Raw genomic sequence first — 21885 nt, forward strand, 5'->3', positions numbered from 1 at the left:
AAGGAGAGGGAATTTTATTTTAATAGATTACTGCGGTGGAGGGAGAGCGTAACCTCTGTTGTCTATAGTCTCTTGTATTATGTGCCATGATTGGTGGTCACCGGCGAATGAGAAGTTGGCTCCTGTTTACCAAATAATAATAAGTCTACCCTAATAACAAAATATAAGGGACACTGCATGGCTAGAACGCACCAGTACACCGAGAAGAAGGCTGCTGCAACCGTGGTCGAAACGCTGGTTCTCTGCAGCAGTAGTTTCATGCAAAATGATGCGGTACCATACCCAGGAAACTTTTATGTCGACTGACTCTGGCCGCCGAAGCCTACGCATATATATCATAAAACTTTGTCAGCATGACAAGGAAGGATTCAGGATTCACAGTCGTAGCAGTGGAAGTTCAAAAACATAACAGAATAATTTTCTTTACGTGTGAAACTTCATCATTTCTTCACTTACTATTGGCTGCATTTGTTGCTCTAGGTTCTTCGATGAATTTTGCACAGCATACAAACCATACTTAGAGGAGTATGAAACTATAGAATTTTTTGTATTTATGAAAAAATGAATCAAATATTACATTTTAAATATCATGTTTAGAAAAAAACTCAGATATTATAGTCAATTATCTCAATTTTCACCACTGTTTTTAGTAGATTAGGAAAATTGTAGATCTTTGTATTTATGACTTCGTGTACAATAAGCATACCAAGTTTGAAAGTAATAGGGTATTTATTTTGGATGTTACATGTACCTATGTACAGAAATTTGTGTTTTGAGGAAAAATGGCCGTTAAAAAGTTTCTGCTTGTTTTTGGCATTCTTTTAGAACTGTCCAGCAACAAAAGCAGATTCTTTCTCATTTTCTAAATCAGTTTCATACCTTCCCACATTCCTATGATGTACTCTTCTTGATTTTATCACCTCCAAAAAATTTTTATCTGCTTCGACTACACGCTCTCTGTGTATCACATACAAACCTTCGATGCAGATCACTCCGGACTTAATTCCCATTTCCTCTAAAACATATTTCTTGCTTTGCACACCATCGTTAAAACATGAAACAGCACCGTAAACACCAATAGCAAGTGCATTTCTTCCCACAAAAATGGGTTTTGGCAAACTTTCCTATACACATTGGTTAAAACTTTCATTTGAGTTCTGGGTATCGCCATGAAGACATTTCTTCAATAAGTTTTCATTTGCTAGGTTCCTGAAAATAGGTTTGATGGCTTCCATTACAGCAGTTGGTAGAGAATTCCTGTGATGATATTCTTCACAACCAGCAATTGACCTTTGGTAGCCACACCATGATTCGCTTCCTTTTGGACACAAGTTGTGGATAGGTTTATTGTCTGTGGACATTTTGTGGAAGTATAAGACCCAAACTGCTTGCTTCATATTTTTCAAGTTCCCTGTGTTCGTTCCAATTGCCAAGACATAATATATCTGTAGGTTGTCAATTTCTGCATCCGTCAGTCGCCCTCTCCCTTGTATTCCCTTCCCATCAGATAATTTTTTTCCTGAAAAAGCTTGTATCAGCCTTCTGAGTCTAGTGCCAAGTCTTTTCTGTACATGTCCCACACCTTCTAATTTCTGCACAATTGTCTCAGCTCCATATGGAGCATATTTTTGAACCTCAAGGAAAACTTTACTATCACCATCACCAAGGCACTTCACATATCGCAGGCACTTCCATATATCCACTTGAGCCTTTATAGTTCATATTACATTCATGATATGGAATCCTTCTCACACAACTATGAGAAAATTTGCTCAACACTCCATCATCTAGTGCTTTGCAACTGTCAGCAAATGTTGTTGTAACAACACCGTTCAATGAAGTGAGCCCTCATTTTTGCCAGGTACCAACAAAAGCGGCCACTATGTCCCTCTCACCATCATCTTCGATAATAGATTCTTCTGCAGCACTTTTCATTGATGATTCTGCAAACATCTTTTCCAGCCCCAAGCAGTAAGCCATAATATCTCTCAAATTTAGCTGGAGGAGATGGAAGACTCATCACTGCACAAAGTGTTCTTGCTGCCTTCTGTCCCCTACCAATGCAGTGTTGCCCTCAGATTCACATCATAACCTTTGTTTAATTTTTAGATGTCATGCAGGAAGCACTAAAGTTGTATTTGCTGCATTTCACACATAAGTTCGTAGCAAGGCCTTTCCTGTCACTCTCATCTCCCATCACAGAAACACACTGGACACCAAAGCAATGCTTGCACATAACATTATCCAACATTAACTGTGACAGTATATTTACATCAACAATAACTTAATACGAGTCTTCAGATTCACAGCCTCCATTTTCATTAGCACCAAAAACAAGTTTCCTTCTTTAAGCACTCGGCGATGATTTGTTTACGGGCTCTGAGAGGTGGTAGTCTTGAGCCACTGGTGTAACATTTGTTGTAGCACCCTTCACTGTGTATCTGTTGCCCTGGTGACGTTGTTTACGGTTGAAGCAACGAATTCTAGGCATCTTTTGCGATAATAAACCTCAAACGAACACAAAACAACACATTCAAATGAAAGTAGTTTCGAAATTCACAACACCACAAAAGAACAAACAAAATCGGCGATGAAAACAATGCACGACGGTAGCAGCAGAGAAAGTATCGATACCAGTAGTCCTCTGATTCACGTATGACAATCTCTGGCGCAAATATAAACATTCGAATCCTACTGAGCGAAATACACTTACGTATGACAGAAGAATGATGTGCAATGGGTGCGGCGCTGCATCTTCGTACATGTAAGACCAAATAACGTGCCTTATAATCTCTCAAATAAATATGTTCTATACATCAAACCAATCACGAAGATGTGCATTGCAAAATATTCATATTTTGGGAAAATAGATCTTTTAAATTTTTTTATGTCTTATCCCCCTTAAAGAGCTCACGTCTGTGGAGCAAGGAGTGGGAACCTACTTTCTTCAGAGAGCGCAGAAATGATGCTTATAGGAAAGCTTAAAGAAAAAAGAATTGATCATGACACGAAAACGAAATGGAAGAAAATGCCATCGGCAGTTGGGAGACTAGAGATTAATCGAAAGCTCTGAAAGATATACTTTAAGAAACTTCTCATCTCAACAACTAAGCACAACATACTCCGACAACAGAGTTTAAAACAAGGATAAGAAATCCACTGCAATATGCAGGTTCAACGCAAGTATGCTTTTAAATTACACAGCCATTACCATCCAACCAACATGCACCTGAAGTGCTTATCTACGAACAATTACACATTCAAAATATCTCATAGTAATTAGACTGAAAAATTTGAAATCCAGATGGCTTCAGTGCCTTAGTACATATCTAAACTTACACTGGAGACGTCACGTCGCGACGTGTACAATGCGGTGGCGTCAGTGGGGCGGCGGCTGAGGGACGTACGCACGTGGTTCCCAGGTAGCAGCAACATTGGGGGCGGAGCGACTGGCTGAACTGCGGTGAAGTACGCCCTCAGGGCACTGAGGCCAGGACACTAACAGTGCTGGCAGCGGGGTTCTGACCAGTGGCGAACGTGGGGCGACATGGCGGCAGCTGGACGGCGGCAGTGGCAGCTGAGCGGCTGCAGCTGCAGGAAAGCTGTACCGACAGTAAATAGCTTGCGCGTGCGCTCGGTGATTCAAGGATGCGGCAAGGACGCATTGGGCGTTTTGCTTTCGTACTTCCGCGCCCCGCTCAGAGTTAGAGGGCGGCGATGAGAAGCTGGGCAGGCTGCGACCGTCAAATTAGGCTGCTGCCTACGCAGTAAGCACGTGTGCTGTGAGGCACGGCTCGCTGTACTCAGCGCGTCAGTGCGCACGTGTCAGTGCAGCACGTTGCGACAGACGGGAGTAGATTTTGCCCCAGACGCAGGTATGTGGAGAGGCAGCGTCTGGCGCGGCATTGTTGCCGACGCACTGCAACACCCAGGCTCGGCTCGTAGCGGAATAACGGATACGAATACTGACCGACAGCACAACATCAAACATGAACCACAAGTAAATAGCCGCCCTATGGACTGAAACGTGGGAACGAATGGCGTTTCTGACACCATTGTACACGGGCAGGGAGAGGGGGAAGAAGGTTGTTCGATTCTGCATACGACAATTTACAGGAGTTTGCGCGGCCAAAGCTTTTGAGTGGCCATTCAAGACTGCCGTTAAATGACAGAACTGGAAATGTAGTCAAATGAAAAGAATATACTTTAATGTACGGTATACAAGGGGAGCGCCTAGGGTCGGAAGTTACCAGGTTAGGCCAGTCTCGGAGGTTGAACCACTAATTGAAATGGGTAACTGAAAGGGAATTGGTTAATGTTAATTGATGTCGGTGGCCTGTCATGGAACGCAGAGCCAGAAACTCTGCATCCTAAGAAGACATCTGTTCTGATCTAGTATGGATCACAAGAGAGAGAAGCAACTGTGTTCTGCACTGCAGAAGGCTCCAGCGTCCACACACGTGACCTGTATCCCACGCACGCTATTGGCTAAATCCGATGGCGTGAATTCGCTAGCAGCCTCAGCATAAGGCTCAAGGTGTCTCTTGTCATCAGCTTTAAGTGGACAGAATTGCCTCGATTGTGAAAGGCAGGCAGCCCATGTTACGTAGGAGCAGCTGAAGTTTCTCTGGGAGAAAAACTTGTAAAGATCTGACTGGGGCCTTTGAAACAAAATTTTGTAAACCAATTTCCTGACATATTTCTTAAGTGGCTGCCACCCTCTACAAAAGTCTTACACATGAAACTTAACTCCTCAATAAATAAAAACCATCGGTAGGTATACTTTCCGATAAGTAATCTTAAGGAGGAAGCTATATATATAACATCTGAAAATAAAGAGGATTCCATTGGCCATAGAGTTGGCAAAAGATATTATAAGAATATATAATGAATCCGGAATTTGAAATGTTTGAAATGTATGGCTTTCTTACTGTATGTAAAATTAAAATTCATAAAATAAGACGAGAAATTTTATCATTTGATGCAGTAATTTTACAGAAAGAAAAAAATAAAAATAAAAATAATGAATAATAAAAATGCAAAGAAATTTAAATACGCCTATGTGCTATGTGCGTAGTTAGTCTTGCGCCTGGATTAAATCTGAAGGAATGTTCTTATAACAAGATGGTCGGGAGAGCGTCACCAGAGTTGTGGCTTAAAAAAAAAAAATGGTTCAAATGGCTCTGAGCACTATGGGACTCAACTGCTGAGGTCATTAGTCCCCTAGAACTTAGAACTAGTTAAACCTAACTAAACTAAGGACAGCACAAACATCCATGCCCGAGGCAGGATTCGAACCTTCGACCGTAGCGGTCTTGCGGTTCCAGACTGCAGCGCCTTTAACCGCACGGCCACTTCGGCCGGCGTTTTGGCTTCCTTTGACGGTCAGAAAAATACACTGCTAAAATATTTGTCGTCGGAAACACCGCTTTGACGTCTCTGGTCGCAAAGACCACGATCGGAAAGCCAACGATACGGTTTGTCAGAAGGAAACGCCTGACGCTAGTGACCCAGACTTCAGATTTCGATGTTTTTGCGGTAATGACACACAAATAAACCAATGATACAGAATGACTTATATCACTGCCACAACGTCAACTAAGCCTAAGCGAAAGTAGTTGCCAATTGGACAGGTAGCATTTGTAATCATATGTGGTCCAGAAAATTCCAGTGTTGTCTGTGTAGGGAAACATGTCATGTGATTGCCATACCAAGCTCGTTATTTCACTGTTTGTTTTCCACTTTACGCTTCCTGATAATGCAACGCAATTGTGACAACGGATGATACTACAACATGAGATCAACTATCAGAACATCACGGAACGTGCAACCGAGTGCTCGTTCCTGCCTGCATTGGTTGTGGCACAGTTTCTTGAGTCGCGTACCAAGCGAGCACTGTGGGAGAGGTGAGGTGGGGAGCGGGAAGTCGGTCCTGCCGTATATTCACTTCGGCATGGTGCGTATGGGCAGTGGAAGTATTGCCCATCCGAAAAATACAGCCTTGCTGTATACAGAATTTTATTATCACTGAGTAGTGTTCCACTTTTCGCTGTTTAAGCGCTCCACCTCTTTTCGTTAGTACATAATAGTTTTCAGTTACATATATCTGTACAGTTCTTTTCTTTTGTTTATTCTTTTGTCAAGAACAGCGCAGAGATCAATAACTGGTGAGCCATTAGCCACTGGGATTATATCTTCTGCTTCCACAATGTTTTCATATCGTAAGAAGGGACAGACGGTTCATCGTGAAGGTAGTGAATAAGGAAGTAAGGCCAGCATCTGTGGCCGAGTGGTTCTAGGCGCTTCAGTCCGGAACCACGCAGCTGCTACGGTTGCAGGTTCGAATCCTGCCTCGGGGATGGATGTGTGTGATATCCTTATGTTAGTTAGGATTTTAGTAGTTCTAAGTCTAGGGAACTGATGACCTCAGATGTTAAGTCCGATAGCCCTTAGAGCCATCTGAACTATTTTAAGGAAGTAAGGAATGTTATAAAATCACGTGATTCAGAAGCAAGGCAGGAAAGTAAAACAAGGTTATCTACTTGCTGTCTGTTATGCTGACGTATCTCTACGATCTGTTGCAAAAAGTTGAAAAGGCGTTATTTCCGTTGATACGACCCCTGTGCATTTGGAAAAAAGCGTCCAAGGAATGAAGTACATAAGTTTCACTATCGTTACTTCGATGTGAGTAGCATCAGGTGCTGTTGAATTCGTTTCCATTTATTTTTAAAACGAGAAAAAGGGAACAGATGAAAAGAAAATTAATTAGTAAAACGTGATTGTAGTTATTTTGAGTACGTTTGCATTTGTTTTAAATCGATAAAAGGGAAACAATGTAAGTAATTGTGAAAATTAAGTAGTTAATAACTTAAATTAGTGTAATAAATCGTAATTTTAGGCTTTAATGTAGCAAATATCTTGCCTCGACTAGAGCTATAACTCGAATGATTGCTATAGAAAACTCCTACTACTTATATCAGTAACAGCGCGTTATCAAACTCCGCCTTCCTCTAGCCATGTTTCCTATTTCTTGTTTCACTCGCTCATGTAGCTACACCGCTGAGTTAATTAAAGAAGCCAACAGCTGGCTCTCAGCACAGTACAGTAATATTTGATGTTTTTAATGTTTTCTAGCTTATTTACTATCCGATTTTGATGGTTTAAACTTTGACTACACGCTTTTTTAAGTAATTTTTTATCATTTCTTAGAAGCAAAATTAGTTTTAGCGTGTAATATTAGTACTGTATATATACGTTAAAACATCGCTTTATATTACATTTCAAATTATACATAATGTTTTCTAAACAGTTTTTGATATGCTATTGTTTAAAAGTAATTTATGCCGTTTCTAAGAATATGAAGCAAGTTAAGACAAATTCAAATGTTGTAGCTCAGGGCGTAAAGGCGAGTGTGTTTCAAACCATGTAATGTTTCTAGGGACATTATGTGGTTAGAATCCTGCTCAATACTAGTTTATTTAAAAAATACCAGGTAGTGTGGACTGGAGTTTCTGCATACGAGACAGGAGTTTTGCAGGAAAAAACGATGCTTTGAGTGCTAAAATTTCGACTACAATTTATCGACAACAAGTAATTAACTTTTTATATATAATAAATGGAACAGTTTCAAAAAGCAATTGTGACTGATTTATCTGATCTACCTGAGTATAAAAACCTGAGTTTTGCCAAAGTTGTTTATAGTGGTGTAGCGATGGTAAAAAGTGTTACAATTGTTACCCTGATAAAGAAAGTACACATAACAATCGTGAATATAGAGAAAAAATATTTTAATGATAAACTTAATAGGTTAATGAAAATCGATGGCAATGGTGCTTTTAAATCTACGTTTAGTGGAGATGAAAAGACTCATATTATAGAGGTATTTGATGTGTTTAACAAACGTTACAAAGGTAAAGCTTTACCATACAACTATTTTATTGCAAAAATACACGATTTTTTAAATATTGAGCGTGAAATAAAAGTATATGATACAAAGTGTAAAAGTTATTTATGGCAACAATTTTTATACATGAAACCCTTTGATATAACTAAACAAGACGAATTTGATGCATACATGGAAGCTCAGTTTAGAGCCTATACAACACCTGTAAAATACAGAGAAATACATTACAAAACTTGGATGGATCACAGTTATAAATTCTCTTCACTAATTAAAACTTCCGGGCTGAATTGCCATGGTCCACATATAAAACTTCTTCTCCTTCCTGACGTTTCGTTATCGGCTGCGGGCAACATCTTCTGAGGTGAGTCGGCGACTGGCTGCTAGGCGCTGGAGGTCCCACTTAGATAGAGCGCTTAGATGGCGCCACCTCTCGTCACGTGCTTTCGACTTTAAAACTATCTATGGCTAGTGCCATCTCTCTCGATTACAGGTAATCGATAGTCACTCCGTTGGTACAAAGTCGAACGCCATATCTTGCCTAGTTTTAATCCTTCTTCTTTTCTATTGAAATTATTTCCGTGCTTGTAGATCCCTATAGCTTCTATATACATGCGAGTATAATAATGTGAGGTCCTACCTATCACGTTTGTCTCACTAAATTTTATTTCGTGATCACCGTCTTTGAAAACGTGTTACGCTACAGCTGATTTCTCAATGTGTCCCAATCTACAGTTCCTTTTGTGTTCCGTTAGGCGGGTATTAACACTCCTTTTAGTTGTTCCAATATAAAGCATGGCACAGCTACACGGAATTTTATACACACCTGGGGTAGCTAAAGGGTGTCGTGAGTCTTTCACCGATCTTAAACTTTCACTAATTTTCTTGGTGGGTCGAAAGATTGTCTCCACTTGGAACTTGGCCAAAACTTTACCAGTACTGTCCGTAATGTTATCAATAAATGGAAGAAAAACTTTTCCAACCTGCGGTTGTTGTTGTCGTGTATTTTCGGACACACGGAATTTTATACACACCTGGGGTAGCTAAAGGGTGTCGTGCGTTTTTAACCGATCTTAAACTTTCACTAATTTTCTTGGTGTGTCGAAAGATTGTCTCCACTTGAAACTTGGGCAAAACTTTACCAATACGGTCCATGATGTTGTGAATAAATGGAAGAAAAACTTTTCCAGCCGACGGTTGTTGTTGCCGTGTATTTTCGGACACTTTTCTTCTAGGGTGGAGTGCTCGATCTATTTCCTTGTCAGTGTGCTCATTTCTCTTGAAAGCTGTTCGCAAATGGCTTAATTCATCTTGCAAGTAAATTGGCTCACAGATGTTATTAGCTATGTCCACTAAAGTTTTTATGACTCCTCTTTTCTGCCTAGGATGGTGATTCGAATTCTTATGGAGGTAACGATCGGTGTGTGTATGTTTCCTATATACCTTGTACCCTAAAGTCCCATCTGCCCGTTTAATAACCAATACATCCAAAAAATTTAGTTGTCCATTACTCTCTTTCTCCAAGGATACAATTCACCATGGAGAATGAGAGTAATGGACAACAAAATTTTTTGGATGTATTGTTTATTAAACGGGCAGATGGGACTTTAGGGCACAAGGTATACAGGAAGGACACACACACACCGATCGTTGCCTACATAAGAATTCGAATCATCATCCTAGGCAGAAGAGAGGAGTCATAAAATCTTTAGTCTACAGAGCTAATAACATCTGTGAGCCAATTTACTTGCAACATGAATTAAGCCAGCTTTCAAGAGAAATGTGTACACTGACAAGGAAATAGATCGAACACTCCACCCTAGAAGAAAAGTGTCCGAAAATACACGACAACAACAACCGTAGGCTGGAAAAGTTTTTCTTCCATTTATTCACAACATCACGGACCGTATTGCTAAAGTTTTGGCCAAGTTCCAAGTGGAGACAATCTTTCGACCCACCAAGAAAATTAGTGCAAGTTTAAGATCGGTGAAAGACGCATGACACTCTTTAGCTACCCCAGGTGTGTATAAAATTCCGTGTAGCCGTGCCATGGTTTATATTGGAACAGCTAAAAGGAGTGTTAATACCCGCCTAACGGAACACAAAAGGAACTGTAGATTGGGACACATTGAGAAATCAGCTGTAGCGGAACACGTTTTCAAAGACGGTGATCATGAAATAAAATTTAGTGAGACAAACGTGATAGCTAGGACCTCACATTATTATACTCGCATGTATATAGAAGCTATAGAGATCTACAAGCACGGAAATAATTTTAATAGAAAAGAAGAAGGATTAAAATTAGACAAGATATGGCGTTCGACTTTGTACCAACGAAGTGACAATAGATTACCTGTAATCGAGAGAGATGGCACTAGCCAGAGATAGTTTTAGAGTCGAAAGCACGTGACGAGAGGTGGCGCCATCTAAGCGCTCTATATAAGTGGGACCTCCAGCGCCTAGCAACCAGTCGCCGACTCACCTCAGAAGATGTTGCCCACAGTCGGCAACGAACCGTCAGGAAGGAGAAGAAGTTTTATATATGGACCATGGAAATTCAGCCCGGAAGTTTTAATTAATGAAGACGCCGGCCGTGAAAGCTTGCATGCTATGATATAAATTCTCTGTTAGTATTTTATGTTGCGCAGGATAAGTAAGATTTTTCTTTCCATATAGAATTGTATAGGCTAATGCATCATCTGGTATTTTCTCATTAAAAGTAGCACGTAATTTCGTTGTGGCTTTTTGTGTAGCTACTACATTTTTTCTATATGTCATATTAATCTCATAGATTGGGTAGTTTGTCATAGAATTATATGGATTTATGTCAATATCTCCTTCCCACTGTGTAACACATTTAAATTCGTGAAATGGATCATAAGCTTTCAAAATTAATCATACAGTGGATCTAAATTCCACATTTCTTGAGGAAAAAAATCATTTCTCCATTTTTCAAATACAAACTGAGTTGCATACATGGTCAAATAATGATCAGTCAATCAATTGATTATTTTTGTAATTAGTTATTTAAATAACAAATATAAAATAGGGCACATCAAACTCAGTGGAGTTATAGTAATTTGTGATATCTAGTTGAAAATGTTTCTTACCTTGTAATCCAGCTACTTCCACAGTTAGTAGTTCACAAAAAAATTATTGGAATTTTTGGATTTTTCAGGATATTTTCTCATTGCTCTAGGTCATAATTAGGCTCATATTTAACTACTGGGACTCTAACTTACATAGTTTCTATAACAATTTAGCCTTAGTTTGGAAGTGTATCTTTTATTTCAACACCATCAATATTGTAATCAGACCATCTTAGTATAACATCTCCAGCACTTGAGCTCCATGTAAAATTTACAGAAATGTCTCCTTCCCAAATTACCTTCTTATAATCTTTGAAAAATCCACCCAACATTTCCAGTGGATATAGTACCTCAGTTCTTCTTTTTTACTTTACCACTATTTAGTATATGTCCTTCCATACATATTTTATCATTAACAGATGATGTTAAATTCAATAAAACCGATGATGGAATAAAAGGATGCTAAGTTCGAGATAAAATATTATTTCCCTTTTTTATCGTTAATAAGTCAAATAGTTTTGCTACATAATTGTCAATCAGTTTTTTACTGGATTTTCCATCATATGTTGGATATTCTATACCATGAGCTCCAATAATTCTAAGACTCATATGCAACTGAGCATTGTTAGGATGTATCCAACTATCTCCTATAGGAATGTTAATTTCTGTATCCTTGTTAAGTATATTTAAGATGTTTTTAGTTTTCTCATTTACAGTAAATGAGTAAAATTGATAGCTCTCAATCTTGTTCATTTATAAAGAATAAATAACAATACTTCATTCCTAAAATAACTGTTACAGTAGCACCATTGATATCGATTAGATTATCATTTTCATCAGTTATAGTTACAAGAAAATCCTGAATTTTATCATGAAATGGAACAAATAGTGGAGAATAAGGCTCATAAATTACAGGTGCTCCAAAATCTACTTTTGGCTAAAATGAAGCATTAATATTTGTTTCATGATAAAAATGATCAGTACGTTTTATATACATACCATCAGCTAAATTAAGATTTAAACTTATTAATTCAAATAGTATAATTTTTGGCATTATGAGCAACAGCCTTTTCATTAGATTCTATACTAACACACATACAATACAATCTTTTATATCCATATATATATAGGATCACCTTCAATGGTAACTCTATTTAACAATTCATCAGCTTTAATATGTATATTAGGCTTTTTGTATGAATATATTTTTCTAGACTTTTCAAAGTATATTAGAAAATGGGAATTATTATTGTTTCACTGTTGCAATATAGTTTATTATTTTTTGCTGTAACATTAGGAGTTAAAAACGTAGTATAGAAACCAACTAGTGCTACACTATTAAAACTATCTCTTATAGGTACAGTTAACCTTTTTGTGAGCTCTGACGAATTGTCACTTAGTTATATTAGGTGGCAACCAAGGTTGTCTTTAGTTTGCATCATACTACTAATTTATTGGTAATTAAATGAAAACAGATTGGATCCAAAAATAAGAATTTCAGAAAAGAAGTAAAAAAATTAACATGGTAAATTATTATCTAATTCTATCAAATGTTCTATTAGGATAAAATTAATCATCTAAACATCTATTCAAAAAGCTTAGATCAATCAAAATATTAAGAATGTATTAAAAAGTGTAGAAAATGTGAAAAATTAAATGCTGAAATAACTTCATTTATTAGCAACATTGATGAAATTATAGCATTAGATGAGTGTAAACATAAAGCAGCTGCAGTATTTGATGACTAATTAAGATATTGTAAGACAATATTGTATTTCCATATAGAATTATATAGGCTAATGTATCATCTGGTATTTTCTCATTAAAAATAGCACATAATTTCATTGTGGTTGTTTGTGTAGCTACTGCATTTTTTCTATGTATCATATTAATCTCATAGATAGAGAGGTAGATGTAAAGTAGTAGATTGCTTTTATTTATCTCAGTTGTATTCAAAGATACCAAAACAACTATTCAGAGATAAAATCAATTTTTTAAACAGTTTTTGACAAGATGACACAAATCTACATCACATTTGGAGTGAATTTGTTCGTGGTTATTTAAGATATGACAAATTCATATATTTGTGTAGTAAATGTCTCAGTGATAATTTTGGTCTTATAACAACAAACATAACATGTAAATCATAAATGGTAAATACAGAGCACATATTAAACATTATCTAACATCAACATAAAATATGAAACATAAACATTAAACATAAAACATTAACATCCTTACATTATCTAAATGTTTACAAAATACAATCCAGAGATTGTTAAACAAGCTAAACGAAATATAAAGAAACAAGAGTTTTGAAAGAAGAATTTAAGAAATGGAAAAAAACAACCACATACGGAATATGAAAGATATGAAAAAGAAGATGCAATAGAACAAGTAAAACAAGGATTTAAAGGTATAGGTGATAATATTTTAAAAGCTATTGAAGAAAACAGAGAAATTGAAAAACAAATAGTTCCATATTTTCAACATTTATTACCAATTCCACACCAAGAATGGGTTGATGATTACACATTAAGTGAATCAGAAATTCAAAATGTTTTGATGAATTATAAAGAAGAAAGAAAAACCAAAGGTGGTGTTAAGAAAACAAAGGATGGTGTTAAAGAAATAAATGTAAGAGAAAGAATGTTAATCAATGTCTATCAATCACAGCAAAGACAAAGTTTGTGGGTTTAAACCTTTTGGCACATTTAAATATGTTGGAACGTTACCAGTTGAAATCAATGGATATATTTTAAAAAGTGGCAAAAAAGAATATGATGGTACAGATGGTTTGATGACACTTTTAACAGAAAACATATTACTATAGACGATCTTGGAGAAAAATTTGATGGTGTTGATTTATCAAATTATACAGATATATTATTTAATTCAGGAGCAATATATCCTGATAGAAATCCTAATAAAATAAGATGAAGTGGAGGTATTGAATACAACAATTTGATAAAGAATTTATTGATTACTATTTCCCAAATTTAAGAAGAGAAATCGCAACTTATTCAGATTCTAATTCAGATAGAATATTGGTATGGGTTTAATAAATAAATACACAGAAAAACCAGTAGAATATTTTTGGATGTATGATGTTAGAGATTTAATCGATAGAGTAACAGTATTCCATGAAGAAAATTGAGTTGGAAATAAAAATTATTGTAATGAAAAGTTCTCATAGTACAAATGTTAACAAATAAATTTTGTGATTTTCTTTATCAACAACCGAAAAGGTATACAATATTTAATTACATTTTTGATTAACCTTCGACATAAATTTTAGGAAAGTGAGAAAAAAGGAAAAGGAATAGTAATCACATTAATTAACAAACTTCCATTCGAAATGCATCTTCCAGGGTATAATTATTGTGATCCAGGTACAAAATTAGATCTAAGTTTATCTAGATGAGATAAACAAATTAACCTATTAGCTTGCAAACAACATGATATAGCATATAGAGATAATAAAGATTTAGGAAAAAGATATGAAGCTGATGAAGAGTTTCAATTAGCTGCAAAAGGAAGAATATATGTTTCTGATTCATCAGTTGGTGAAAAATTAGCAGCAACAGCTGTTAAAGGAATAATGTATGGAGAAATAAAATTCGGAATTGGACTTGACCTTAGTACAGTGGATGGGTTTATAATTTTTAATTATATAAATGAGTAGTTTTGACATTGTATACAAATTGCTACCTGGTGGTAAAATTAAACCAAAAGCAATTAAAATTAATTCTAATAATGATTAACTGTACAGTACTGATCAATTTTTAACTGAAACACAAAAAAGGAAAAGAGATTAGAAGCCTGGTGGTAATTTATTGATAACATTAGCAACTCCTGTTGTGAAGAAAATTATTGGATATCTAATACCAAAAAGAGAAGGTAGTAGTTTAACAAAATATGAAGGGGGATTTTTACCACAACTTTTAGCAGAATTATCATATTTTACTGCTCATGGTACAATGGCTGGTGGAGCAGCTGCTGTAGCAAATGCTGTTATAAATAAAAAGAAAGGTGATAAAGAATTAGAAGAGCAGAAGAGGCATAATTTAGAAATGGAAAAGGAAGGTACAGGGTTCCAGAAACATTGCAAAAATAATTGATATGTATTGTAATGCATTAAGTAATTTTGATATAGAAAAACTTGCTATGATAATGAAAATTAAATACTTCCATGGTGTATTCACAATTGTCAAGTTACCTAAAACACCAAAAATTTAGAATGTGGAATCGTTAATTTAGATACATCTGATCATATTGGTACACATTGCATTTGCTATTATAAGAATAATGAAAAGAATTTGTGTTTGATTAATTTGGAGGAAATATACCTAAAAACTGGCTAATTATTTCAGAAAAATGAGCTGTACTATAATAATTAGAGGAATCAGAATTTTAATAAAGTAATATGCAGTCATTTATGTTTATTTGTTCTGAAATTGCCATCAGATGCTTATGAATTTAACCATGTTTTGAATGTAATAAACAGACATTTTTGGAAATAAAATAAGCAAACAAGCAATGAAAAAATAAATTTGAAAAGTTAGAAAAAAAAGAAAAAGATTTAGAATTGGAAATAAAAAATGTAATTAAGCAGTTTCAAACGGAATTAAGAAGCATTTTTAAAATAAGTAAAGGTTATGTTGACTTTAATGGTGGAAGATTAGTGTATATAAAACATCCTCTAAATAGTTCTGATGGAGTTAGCAAACAATACTTAGAAAAAGAATTTATTGCAAGACCTGAATACACAAGTATTCCAGCACAATTCAATAACTATGTCACTACAAAACAACTCAATAAAAAAATTATGCAGCTTTGTAATGATAACTACAAGACAATAACACATATTGATGAAACAATTAATAATCTGAAACCAGATTATTTTCGTCAAGAACAATGCACAGTTCAATAACTGGTGAACCATGACCCATTGGAATTATATCTTTTGCCTCCACAATGTTTTCAGATATTAAGAAGGGACAGACGATTCATCGTGAGGGTAGTGAATAAGGAACAAAGGAATATTATAAAATCATGTCGTGTAGAAGCAAGGCAAGAAAGTAAAACAAGGTTATGTACTTGCTGCCTGTTAGGCTGACGTATCTATACGATCTGCTCCAAAAAGTCGAGAAGGCGCAATTTCCGCAGGCATGACCCCATTGTAGTCCTGGAAAGAAGCTACCAAGATATGAAGTACATAAGTGTCACTACCACTATTTGGATATGGACGTAATAAGAGGCATTACACTAAATACGTGTGGATACCACGTTTCCACTGCAATCAAGAAGCAGTCGAGAAGCCCTTAGGAATAACGATGTTTTAATTGGCCCATTGTGACAAGAAGAATCATTTCAGTGGTTGCATACACGCTGTAAGTATTAATAAACTAATTATACAACAGGCTACACAAACAAGGTAATGGTCGGTATTATTCCGAAAGTATATCCTGAAAGAGTGTAGTGATCTGATATATTTAATTTATTGAAATGTGTTGCTGACAAAGGCAGATCTACTTACATGACAACGTTTTTCTAACGACGTGAACTACCGGTCACAAGGGACAAATGACTAGCTTCTGCATTCCAGGAGCGCGCACTATGCTCAGCTGCTGACAATACACTGACCATTATGTTGTACGACAGATCAATTGTTTATTTTTCCCAATAACAACCATTTTATTCGCAAATCACACATTGTCAGCTGTAGGAGATTAACTAGCATCTGGCATGTGCCTATCATTCCGTCTGAAGGGAGCGCTCGTGAATTATTTTAGTACTGCTCAGATCAAGAAAAGGGATAAAATCCTCTGGTAAGTTTCCATTCCAGTCGGTAGGTGTTAAAAATACGGTTTATTACGAGGACTCAACCAAAATTCCAACAAAATTGCCAATTTTTTGTGTGTGAATTGTTAACCTTTCCTTATTCAAAGAAGCATCACTCTTTATGAGTAACGGCCACCTTTCTCTTGTTGATACGTTTTATTGTGCTTCCTATGCCAAAACACGGTATAATCTGCAAATATTCATCTTACAGTAGCTATTGCGACAGAATTCTGGTGCCTCATTATACCAGTAATTAGCAACCAGAGAGCTCAATAGTTTCCGAAAAACCTCACTGTGTCGGTTTGGAGTAACATAAGAGAAGAACTTCCATGTTTATTTTCACACTAGGAAACTCTTGTTCCACTAGCTGTCGATAACTCTTAAAATATTACTATCACTCGACTGAAAAATATAAAGAAGAAAATATAACTACAGATTTGCCGTCATAGATAAGAAAGTTCCGTGTGATTACGAATTGGCAAAACACTCTCCTCCTTGTGTGCAATAATTCACCAAAATGTTGTTCCGATATCTCGAGCGGTTTAGGAGATATGAGGGCTATTGTGAATATTTCATTCTCGTGGGCATAAGCTCGGGAGTGAGCGCGCTACATGGGATCCATTTTCTCGAGATCGCAGACAGATAGAGACATCCCCCCAAGTCTAAAGAAAACTTCAACATTTTAGTTAAATTTCATACGTGGATACGTATGGTGTAGTACGCAACAAACGCTAAATCATAGCCACCCCTAGATTTCATTGCAAATTTTTCGAATTGTGCGTAGCGTCTTACTAAAATGTGTATATCACACTAAGTATGACCATTAGCAAGATGATGGGCCCTTCGCCATGAAGCCTGACATATAACTTTACAAACAAGGTAAAAATGAAATATTTTTACTGAATAATTTCTGTAAAATCGTTTGAGAAAGATTGCAGTGTGTACGTGCTTCGTTTCTGTCAGCGCAGAGCGTCGCCAAACGCCGCGTGCTAAGTATGTGTACGCATCTCAATGTGTTTTGGACCAGCCGGGCCTGCCGAAACCTACGAGCCTGCGCGTTTCGTCTTGTACTTCAACTAGCCTCGGACGAATTCCCATCATAGAGCGCCTTGTAGTAAGAATAACAGATCTCTATCTGGTACTTCACAGGTTGTTGTCGGCTGTGTAGCAGGTTGGGGGGGGGGGGGGGTAGGGAGGGAAGGGAGGACAGCAGTAGAGGGTCACTTCCGCTACTACGAGCCAACCTTAAAATATTACAGCTAATTCAATTGTTCATGTCGTATTCGGTTGACATCGGCAGCAATACTTAGTTACATTCAAGGCCATTCCGGAAATCCTGCCATGCTCATATCATCCCGGTAATCGCAACCAGCCACTTTCTCCGTAAGCTAAATGAATTTCACGGCGGTTTCTAACATTCTCCGTCTTTTTCAAAATCGCACATCGCGATACACCTCTGTTTGGTCTTAACGTTAGCGCAGTTCTTCAACCAGGAACGCTGTTCGATGGAGATGCCACCGGTGATTCTAACAAATTTCGTCCGCAATCTGAGACTCTGCTGCATGTTTCTGTAGTGTAGAATGTATATCTTCTTATGACCCAGCCTTGCCATCAGTTTGGGGACGGACCATCTCATGGAAATAGGTGCTCCATACACAGCAGTGAGTCACTTCGGTCATCGTGCAATTCTGTGGGCTATTTGAGGTCTGCCTCCAGGACAGATCCTCTACGCATGTCCACAGTTCCAGTCTTCATCACCTCACATTGCTTTGAACAGTTTATCACCACTGTGAGCGGGCCCACACACAGGATTATCTTTCGGAGGGTGGCCCCAATCAGAAAGCTAATTTCGCCTAGTGTGACTTTTTATATTATAATATAAATATAAATTCCATTAAATGTTTTAACAGATCAAACAGGCGGACGAAAACTGATTTGCTGTCTTCATTCGCCTTAAATGATCTAGAAACGTGTTAGTAACTCAAATTTTCGCAAAACCACGAGATAAATGTTTATTTAATTTACAGCGGTGTTACTGAAGCGTCAACCTCACATAGTAAGTGGTAGAAAAGAAAATACCTCAAACAATTCCAGGTAACAAAGAGAGGGTTATAAAGTATAGTCGAGTTTTTGAGGGGATCAAGTGAAAATATTAATTATAACATCGGGGTTCACATTAATATGTCGGTTAATGGACAGGTGTGCCAGTCCATTCAGCGTCTCTTCTTTCATTGTCGAGCACAAATAAGTTTTCAGCAGACGCAGGCAGCCAAGACTTCGCCCACAGCTGCACGTTGACACATGAAGGGCAACAATGAAGCAGTGTTAAAATGTCTGAGAAGAACTGAAATAAAGAATTAAATGATTAACATTACTTACAATAATTCCTGTGATTGGAGATTCAATGGTGATCCTGTTTGTACCTAAGGAGCAGCTGAAGTAAGGATGAAAAATTTTGAATGTGCTGCCTCACCAAACTGCCTTCTTCATTGATAACGCACATACACACGTTATACTAAACAACCTGAAAGTTTACTTCTAGAAAATAACTAGGTCGAAAGGTGTCTTGTAGTCTGATCTACGAAAAACCCCTAGTTCGTCACTTTTTATATGGTTGGAGTTGGTTACTTAGATATGAATGGGCAGGGGCTAAGTAGCTCCAACCTGTTCTTGGGTGATCTATTTTCAACTACGTGGAAATATTTACACAAATACGGATTTAGTGAAGTTATAGAACTGTTCACCATCTACTTTGCGTTACAATAGTCGAAGCCTTACACAGTTTCAAGAATCTTCCTTTCCTGTGGTTCATCAACTTCTTTATACCTGGAAATCTTTTTCACTATTCAGTCATAATGAAGAATGAATAATATTGACAAAGCATTTTGGTACTAGAAAATTTACACTGCATCTAGTATAAGACAAAATATTTCGGGGCTGAGTGTGCATTCAAAACCATCGGCAGTATTGTAATTCGGTGTGTAAAACCTTTTGTGCAGGTCTTACAATAGTCTGCAAGTGTTTTTGTCCCAGTAAAAAAACTATTGTATGGAAAAGACTGGGAGTTTGAGTCAACTTTAGCATTGCTTAGTTTACAGTTGTCAAGTACGCTTGAATCCTTTATCAGGTTCCCCTTGATGCTTGTTTGCAGCACCAGAATAATAAAGCGAGGCTTTGTAACTGAAAAGAAGTCATAATCATCCACACTTGGCGACAAGACTGTGGGAGGACTGGATATTCAAGTAACTCCAACGAATATAATGTTACTGGCAGCTGGACTCCAGAATTAAGTACATGTAAAAGTTTGAGATTCTCTTCATTTGACAGGGATATGGGTGACACTTTACATATCAATTTATACAGCACAATTTTATGCTCTTCGCTTCCATCTTCTAGAATGTGTGATTCATTGACAGTACCACTTCGAACTAGAATCACCTCCTGCTTAAATTCGTAAAGACACAGATTACCTATAAGACAGCCATTAATATTTTCAGTGGGGTACACACACTAAAGTAGTTATTTATTGTTCCATCCACGAAACATCCAGGGTTTTGTAGGGCATTCAGATCCATTGTTTACAGATAGATGTATGCTTTGAGAGCTGGTATATGCACAACGTTTCTGTTGTGGTCAGTTTCAATGCCTTTAAGTTCGTATCTTCTTTTTTGAAACAGAAAGGCGAATGCATTACGTGCAAGGCACGGTGTTAACATTGCTGCTGAAGTCTTCTTATGCCCAAATACTCCTTCCTAATATAGGGTGCTCTGGCTTCAAATTTTCAGGCCATCTTGATGTTAAATAGTAAGTCATATCCCATCATCGTTATTTAATAATGCTGAGGCCAGTGATTTATGAGAATGATATTCCTAACTGATGATACGTTCATCATATTGAACTGAAACTGTTATATCGAGTGGCGTTATTGAGAGGTATCAATCCTATGGATTAAAGAAACTCGTATTTCTCGTGTGTTTTCATATTCTGCTTCCGCTGAAGTGGTCTTGTGATGGCTGTGTAATTGTATTTATATTTTATACCCATAATGCTGCTTCAGATGAAGATGTACTATACCTTCCTCACCTAGAAAATCGACATGATTCGCGTTCTGATCTATGACGTTTAGCTCGAAATGGTCCAATGTCTAAACAATCACTGGGAGGTACATTGGGTTACTGAGGACCTCTGCAGTTTTATAACCTGAACTCAGTGTAGAAAAAAGCGTGTATAGTAGGGACTACTCCGTCGTTAAGGTGTGAATTATACATGATATTACACTGAATACGAATTATAGTCACTTGCAGTATATCCATTTGTTCATCCTGGCCGTAAATTTTATCAGTATTATGCTCCAACACTTGACCCCTGATGAACCCTCATGGCTAAAGTCCACTCCCTCTTCTGTTATTTTTATCTTTGTTTTAAACTTAGTAATGTTTGCATGTAAATATAGTTCTTTTATAAATCGTTTTATATGTACGTTTAAGTCATTAATATTTCAGGAGCCAGGATGTATTACCACAACTTCCTCACTTCCTAGATGCAGTTTATTGTTTGCCACAGAAACATTAGCTATAATGTTGTAAGTTTAGAGAAGGATTAATACAATATTCCGCTCCCCTCTGCTTGGATCTATTGGAGGAAAGTAGTTTTATTGTAATACAGACGACAATTGTTTTAAAGTTAGAGTGTTAGACATTGAATCTAGACCTCGAATGATGCAGTAATGCGCATAATGCTTGTTTTAAGCAATCATCAGGAGCAACATTTGTAAAATACCTGGTTCGTCTCAGTGAAGGGATGCCACAGTTCTTCAGACGATCACAGCTCTCCATCTGAGTCAAAGTAGTAGAGAGTAATTGGTTTTCCTTAACATACGCAAACCCAATAAGTTCCAAACTCTCACACAACATCTAAAATGAGTATCCAGCATTATTTCGATTTCCTCGTCGTCTTTGGTGACGTATCCCACATTAAATACGTAGTGAAATATCGGGATTTTCAGTTTTCTTAACGACTTTGAGAAGGTTTATTTTTGTAAGCAGTCTGTCC

This window comes from Schistocerca piceifrons, chromosome X, assembly GCF_021461385.2.
Source record: "Schistocerca piceifrons isolate TAMUIC-IGC-003096 chromosome X, iqSchPice1.1, whole genome shotgun sequence".
NCBI classification, from domain to species: domain Eukaryota; kingdom Metazoa; phylum Arthropoda; class Insecta; order Orthoptera; family Acrididae; genus Schistocerca; species Schistocerca piceifrons.